This window comes from Phasianus colchicus, chromosome 3 (genome assembly GCF_987193195.1).
Source record: "Phasianus colchicus chromosome 3, bPhaCol1.hap1.1, whole genome shotgun sequence".
Lineage (NCBI taxonomy): Eukaryota > Metazoa > Chordata > Aves > Galliformes > Phasianidae > Phasianus > Phasianus colchicus.
In genome coordinates, this window is record NC_143438.1 from 82,467,200 (window position 1) to 82,474,997 (window position 7,798).

The 7,798-nt window shown below is 35.9% G+C and overlaps 1 long non-coding RNA gene across 1 annotated transcript in view; it reads left to right on the forward strand.

The window, feature by feature from the left end:
• Nucleotides 1–7,533, forward strand: part of LOC149918711 (uncharacterized) — a 33,812-nt gene extending 26,279 nt beyond the window's left edge. Inside the window, exons 3-4 of the long non-coding RNA XR_016465655.1 lie at nt 3,200–3,313; nt 7,371–7,533. This is a non-coding gene — a long non-coding RNA (uncharacterized LOC149918711). The remainder of the gene's footprint in view (nt 1–3,199; nt 3,314–7,370) is intronic.
• Nucleotides 7,534–7,798: the final 265 nt, after the last annotated feature.

The following is a 7,798-nucleotide window of genomic DNA, read 5'->3' on the forward strand; positions in this document are numbered from 1 at the left end:
TGTTTGGTTCCTTCCCATTAAGTTTTTTGGGTTTGCTTGCAACCTGAGAGGCTGTGGGTAATTGCACTTAGCTGGTGCCACTGGATCGTTATAAACCAAATTATTAGCAAGGCTGTTAGAGTGCTCCAGATTTAGACTCTGTAAACATCTGAAAACGTTGAAATTTCTGTCTGCCTTTGATGGTTTGTAGGGTGTTCCAAGATAATATCAGATACCAGCAGCAAACATTGCTGCATCTTGAAATCACTCTTTCAAAGGGGGAAACGGAACTAATTGTTCAACTGCAGGATAGAAAAGAGGTGACTGAAATGTTGGGTTTTTTTTTATGAAATGAAAAGGAATACTCATGTCAGCAAGGCAGGCACTGGAAAAGGGGAAATCAGCAGGCTGAAATTTCCCTCATTTAACTTGGCAGAAATAGATATGGCAAAAGATATACAAAAAGATAATGACAGCTATCTGGATCTGCCATAACAAGGGCACCAGTTGAGAGGCTTAATTCTAAAGAGAAACTGAGATTAGATGAAAGAATTAAATAGTAGCAACTGAAAGACAGTAATTTTTTCCCCCCTTATTGGCAGTAATCCTTCAGTAAAGAACTTAAATACAAACCACCTCAAAGTGGAGGGACGATTGGAAGCAGATTATGAGACCAACTTAGCTAAATCATGAGATCTTTATTGACCTCAATTACAAGATAGAAGTATAGAAAAACCTCAAATTGGGTCATACAAAAAATAAGAAGTAAAATAAAAAGAGAATGAGGGACAAAACCAAAAAAAGGCACAAAACTGAGATGCATCTAGCAAGGAAATGAAGGAATCATCCTGTATGTGTTTTGAGAATACAAGAAAGACAAGGAAGGGACAAATCTCCTGTTTTACAGAAGGAAGTAGAGGGGCAGATCAAACATTTATTGCCTCATGATTTCAGTCACCACTGAAAGGTTGGCTGCAAGCAGGGAGCTGGAACAACGACAATTATAACTAATGTTGGAGCCTGTAGTAAAACAGCAGGAGGAGAGAAAATTCTAGGCCTGGAAATTATTGGAAATACTATCAGAACTGTTAAGAAAATCTGGAAAAAAAAAAAAAAAAAAAGAAAAAATAAATCCAAACCATAGAGCCAAGTATCAAGCCTATCTTTAAAACGGAAAAGAAAGAAGACCATGGAATTATGGAGCAGTCATCAGAGACTGAATTTCTAGAAAAATACTGGGAAAAAGGATCCAACTATTTGCAAAAACTGAGTCTGAAAGAATAAAGATTGAAGACAAATATTTTTAAGCACATTTTACTTTTCCTTCCTTAACAAATAGGTCTGGTGATAAAGAGAAGCTGACAATTCCAGTTATTGACTTTACTAATGTTTGGGCAAGTCTAATTTGATCTTTAAAAAAGCCAGGTGAAATACATGTTCTTGGAGAAACTGCTTTTGGATGGATGCCAAATTGGTAAGAAAACTAACCAAATTGTTCATTATTATGATGTAAATTTGTATCAAATAGTACCTGTAGGAATCTGGGGCTAGTATGTTCATTGTTTTCTTTAATGACCTAAATGACAGGATGGAGAATACACAACAAGAAAATTGAAAATTAAAAAAAAAAAAAAAATGAGAGGCAATTTCCACATAGTATATTTATTTTGAAATAAAGTTGCACAAAAAGCAGATGGGAAAAACTGGTGAGTTGGTGGCTCTTCAGAAGAGGAACAGAGGTTATAGACAACCACATACCTACTATAATTTTAAAATGTCATGCTATTGCTAAGCCCTCCAAACAACTCACTGAGATATACAAACAGCATAAACAGTCTGTAGACACATGAAATAATCCTTCCGCTGTGCTCAGCATTGGTAAGGCCTTGGTTGGAACGCTGTGTTCAGTTTAGGTCTTTTCACGTTAATAATTAGAGCAATCCCGGGTCATTAAAGGTCTAAAGAGCATAATTTATGAGGAAAATGGAAAGAAAAAAAAGCATGTTTAGTCTAAAGATTGCGAGGGAGCGTCCTAACATTTTCAAATACATAAGGAAATGAAAATCCAGACTTCTAAGATAAAGATAATAAAACACTGAGATAACTTGCCTGAAGAGTTAGAGGAGTTTCCATCATGAAAAGATTTTGTTTGGATAAACATGTGGGGAAAGCCAAACAGATAACTGATGCAGCTAATACAGGGAAAGGACTAAATTGCCTATTGGGATTCCTTCCACTATTACATTTCAGGTACAGTTGAAAACTTTCTGATGATGTCCCATGTATTCTTGTTGTTTTATAGATACAAAGGTGAAATCTTTGGCAATGAGTTGGCTATCAGGAGAAAGTAACTTGAGTTTTTAGGTGTATTGATAGCTCATGACCAGCCAGTTGTGCCCAAAGAAACATGTTCAGGAAGTTGGAGAGTCACATTTTGCAAACAGCCTCTAACACATTGGTGACCACTTTAGCAGAGAGTGAGTGGGTGAGGTTTCCATTGACGTTTCCTATCTTAAATCCTTTTTTTTTTTTTTTTTTTTTTTTTCCCCTCTAATAATCTGGGATTTGGAAGATTCTTTCTTTCTTTAAATGGAATACTTTATTCAATATTTCTGAGCAACTTTTAAAATCTTGAATGGATAATATTGTCTTGAAAACTTAGCCTGTTGATGTAATGGAACGGTAATGCCATTGTGTCTTTTCATGCACATCAAAAAGTAATTTAGAACATGATTACAGAGAAATCACGTTTAGGTTGGCCAAATTATCCTACTTCTCCTCCCTCCCTTGAAAACATTCCTTGAAAGCTCACTTTCATTTGGGAGTCTGCAAACACAGGAGATACAAGACTCCAGTACTCCATGGGTCAGCAAATCTGTCCTCTAGTTCCAACACCCTTTGCATTTCAGAGCTAATAGAGTATGGGGATCACTGCAACACTGCCAAGCCTTTCTGAGACTTCATCAGAAAACACAAACATAGGAAATTTGGTCGTATTTCTAGGCCTCCCACGTGCACTCTTTTATGAACAGGTCATTGTTAAGGTGAGTCCAGAACTAGTTACTTATCAAGTTAATAATATGAAATTAAAGCTTTTATTGAAAGCAACGACAATTCTTGTCGTGATGTTCATGGTATCAGGGTTTTTTTTTAAATAGTTTATATGTTTTTTTTAAAAGAAATTAGGTGGAGTTATTCATTTTGTATTCCTCTAATATAGGGATTTTCTGCTAGAATTGAGTCTTCTGTCCCAAAGAACTGTCAGAAGTGACAGAAATGCACAAGTGGGAGGAGAAATGTGATCAGTCACTCATAAGAGAAAATGAAATGAATGGTAAGCAAATATCCAACTTATTATACCTCTTTAATTGTAGTAATTAGTTATTTATTAATTCTCTTCTTAGATTTAACATTGCTAATATTCCTTTTATTTTGTCTGATTTTTGCTAGGTCAAGGTTCACTGAGTTTTCCTATTTAATTCCTGAAATCTTATTCACCCTTGAATTTTATCAGTACTACTTTGCCATTTCTGTTTAATGCGTTCTAACAAATTCTCTATTACCATGATTTTCTCCTTTGTCCAATCAATCTGCAGAAAAATAAAAAAGGGAAAACACACATTCAAATAAGAACACTGTTGAAAACATTTTGGGAAGAGTGATAGTGAATGAAAACTAGCTGATGTATTCTACACATTCTAACACTGAGATTAGTTTAGAAGTCTCTTTTTGTGACATGTGGCTGAAAAGTTATTATTTATTTTCTTAATAGCTGAGGTGTACTTCTTGACTATATCCTTATGTTCTTTGCTTTCCTGGGAGACAATATCCACTTGTATCCCATGTTTTCTTTTTAGAACCATGTCTGTGGTTTTCTTGACTTTCAGAATTTCTTCCCTCCCTGTTTCTTCATTCTTGATTCAGTCAGGAAATGCTGAAGCAGCACCTCCTGCAGCCAGAGCTGGAAATACTATGTCCCTTTGGCTAAGCATTACTCCCTTTGGCTGTGACATGAGTTACTTGTTAATTCATTGTAAGATTAACCCTGTGTTAGATGGGATAATATTAACATCCCAAGAGAGTATATTTTCTCAGACAAAGATGTAGATCGCATGTAAAGACAGAACTTGTTAATCATGCTTTGTGAATTGTGATCACAGAGTGCAGAACATTATTGGCTCCTGTTTTAGATCAGCCATTATGTCAAGACTATCAATTTATTGATGTCAATTTTGGCATAAACGGCCTTTAGTCCTATCTGTGACATGTTTGTTCTCTGTCCTGTTTCTTTAGCTGCTTCATTTGATGGCAGAACCCAAAGTATCTGTCCTCTTACCTTGTCTATAGAGCACTCCACAAATGAGTTCTCTTGGCCCTCAGACACACGGTATCCTCTTTACCCACTATATTTTTATAGGCTGCAGTAGGATCACATACAATTGGAAGTGTCTTCAGGAAATGGGAAAATATATCAGAGGTGAAGTGGAGCTGTCTGGCTAAAATCCTTCCAATGACAAGATCCATGAGTGTCAGTGTATCTCACTGGGAGTTTTTCCAAAGTATTTCAATAAAGCTTTTTGAACATGGAGAAGATGAAAAAAACTCACTGCATTCTCTCCAATTCACCCCAATATATCCTCTGTCATTACTCCAAAGTCTGCTGAATGTTATTTAATGTCGGTGGCTTTGTAAGATAGAGCCAATTCAAACATAAATCTCCCACTTTTCAGTGGAGTTCATTTTGTTAAACAACTCTTTAGAAAATAATCATATTCCTGGGGAAAGGGTCCAGTCCCATTTTTTTTGCACATGCAAATCTCAAAAGAGAGGATGTGACTTGGCTTTCTCCAGTCTCACCTTTAGCACAGTTTTCTGGAAGAGGGAAGCAGTGAATTCTGAACCCCAAAAGAACACATTAGTGAAGTTTTGTGGTTTTTGAGTGAGACATATACCTACAAAAGATGAACAAATTGTGCATGGCAGAAAGGACAGTCTGTGGCTGCTAGGTTTTGTGTTGAGGGTGTTAAATGCTTGTGCAATTTTGGAGGAAGAATTTCAGACACCTCTTGCTTTTCAACATGCTAAAATATGTGAGGCTTTCGTGCATTATGCTCCTGGGTGTTTGTACTTGAATCCCCTTTATATATCACACTATGTTCTTCAGGAAGTAAATTTTCCTTTGGCTGTGATAATTTCCCAAGCTGTCCCATGATAACTCAGCACACTCTGGGTTGTCTGCAGCAATTTGATCCTTGTGTTCATTCTAACCCCACCATAGGTGCTGAGGGAAGCTGCACAGAACTGCATTATCAAGTGGGGAAGCTTGCAACAGTTCCACCACTGGCCATTTACAGTGTTAGTAGTGATCTCTATTATAAAGTATTTAACTTTTGGAAAGAACAGTGATAATGGAGAGGAAGAGAGTCCCATGTGGATGCATCTCCAAACTGGAAAGCATGTGCCTGAAAGCACATATACCTATAATATTCTAATGTTATTTGTTGTATAGCCACAACAGAGACTTATCCTATTTGCAGTTCATAATTTTGTGTAGAAGTTGATTGTTTTTAACGCATAACATTAAAAAAAGATCAAAGTACTCTTCTTTAAATAATGATATGTCATAACGTTACAAGCTGTTATGATAGGGAATTGCAATAATCAGTAGGATTGTGGAATCAGGATGACTGGAAATCAGGAACAAACATCCATACATTAAATGTTTACATAGAATTGCTTTAGACATTACCTGAACAATGATGGATAAACCTAGAAGGCGCCTCCACAACTGTCCCCAATAAATACCTAAGAGAAGAGAACTACCAAGGTCTATTCTTATTCTATTGTATATTTTCACATGAAGTGTTTTGTCCAAGTCACCCAAAGGCCTCATGGCTAGAACTGAGCAACCACAGTGTCCCAAAATTATGTTACTCAGACAACTGAAAAGGCCTAAATGTGCCTGTATAAATGTGGGGAAATATCTCTTAAAGCTACTCACTCTGTCTCTGATATTTGAATCCTTATCTTCATAAGAGATCCCATAAAACAGGAACAATTTATCTTTGGAAAGCTAAATTTCCAAAGAAGATTTCACAACTGAACTGGGTACTGAAACTGTGAGTTTAGGAAAGGGTTTACTGCACGTAATTTTTCTTGACTTTCGAATTGTAACCCTCTGTGTTGCACAGACAGCTCTGGTTCTTTTTCTGTCTCCTTCATAAAAGATCATTTTTTTCAATTTCTTCTCGTTAATGCTTCCTTCTCTTCCACAGATACCATGTATCCCATATCCTCTAAGCTCTGACTTGATAGGTTTAATTAGTCTCAGAAAAATTACTTTCTGATTGGAAGAACGTTTCTTCCTTTCAGAACTGATAGTCTGTGCACTAAGAAACATACAACTTCTCCAGATGCAGCAGTTGGTCTAATGGCTTTCCCTCTGTGGTTCAGAAGGCTTCCAGTCCTCCTACATCCTGTCATTTTGTCCAAGGCTGAATTTTCACGGAGGTGCCCACACATGATACTCTTCTGATGCTTTTCCAGTTCATTTGCTTCACTTAGGGAAACAGAATGATAAGTTAATAATACTGCCCATGTGTAGAATAAGCTAATTTGTAGCATAAGCTGATTTATTAAACCTTAGAAAGACAGAAGTAAGGACGGAATACAAACTGCAGAAAACATCATTGTTTAGAAACTGGCAGATACTACATTATTTTTTTGTTTGTTTGTTGCAAAATAACAGGAAAAAAAATACCTCTTCTCATATTTTCTCCAGTCTCAGTGTATATTAGTAGCTAATACGTATGTTCTACATGATGGAGAGAATTACTGTTTTGAATTACGGAAGATGTCCAAGTTTGTAAGACTGGTTTAAAATTGGTTTATATATATTTATTTATATATTAATCAATCTTTTTTTTTTTTTTTTTCCACTTTAATTGAAAAATTAGAAGTACAAGGAAAATAATGTTAACATTAGCTTTTCCAAAAAATGCTTCAGCATACTCAGTACTTTGTAGCAATACTGAGTTTTTGCAACATTAAAAAACAAGGGAAAAGTAATCTTAGGTCATGATTAAAGGTTGTGTTCTTGGTGCTCCTCCAGAACTGCTTGGTTCTGACTCAGACAGAGAGATTAATGTTCTTCAAGCTGCAATACAGATTTTCAGTTCTGTGATTGAACATTCATGATTTATAATGCCTGCTGACTCTTTTGAGAAATTGCCTCTGGGGGAATTGTTTGGGATAAGAAGAAAAATCAAGTGACCACTGTTGTTTGCATCCCCTTTCAAATGACACTTTATTGTTGTTTTTGTGGATGGGTTTTGTGGATTTGGTTTTTTTTATGTGTGCTATACTTTTTTTTTTTTCCTTTTTTTCTTCAGGAAATCATTTTAAATGGGATCTTCAGTTTGGGAATACTAAGAGGAGCATAATTATTATTGCTGACATCTTGCAAAGCACAGTACACTTCACTGTCACGTCATGTCAAAACTGGCTAATTGTGCAAGATTCCAGAAAAAAATCCAAAGACCGTACAGTTAGACTCCAAATACAGAAAAAATATCTAACAAAGAATCTAACATACAGTAATCCTAGCCTCCCTGTATCATCGTTAGAAAAGCCCTGAGAGAGAAGAGCCATTCATTTAGTATGTTTTATTGTTTTCCAGTTTAGCTTTAAGTATAAGCAGCAGATTTCTTACCATTTATTATGGTAGTTATATTGTGGGCTTCTGAATCTGCAAGAACCTTTTTTTATTCTTAGGATGGTTTTTCAATGTGATTTCATAGAATCATAGAATCAGTTGGAA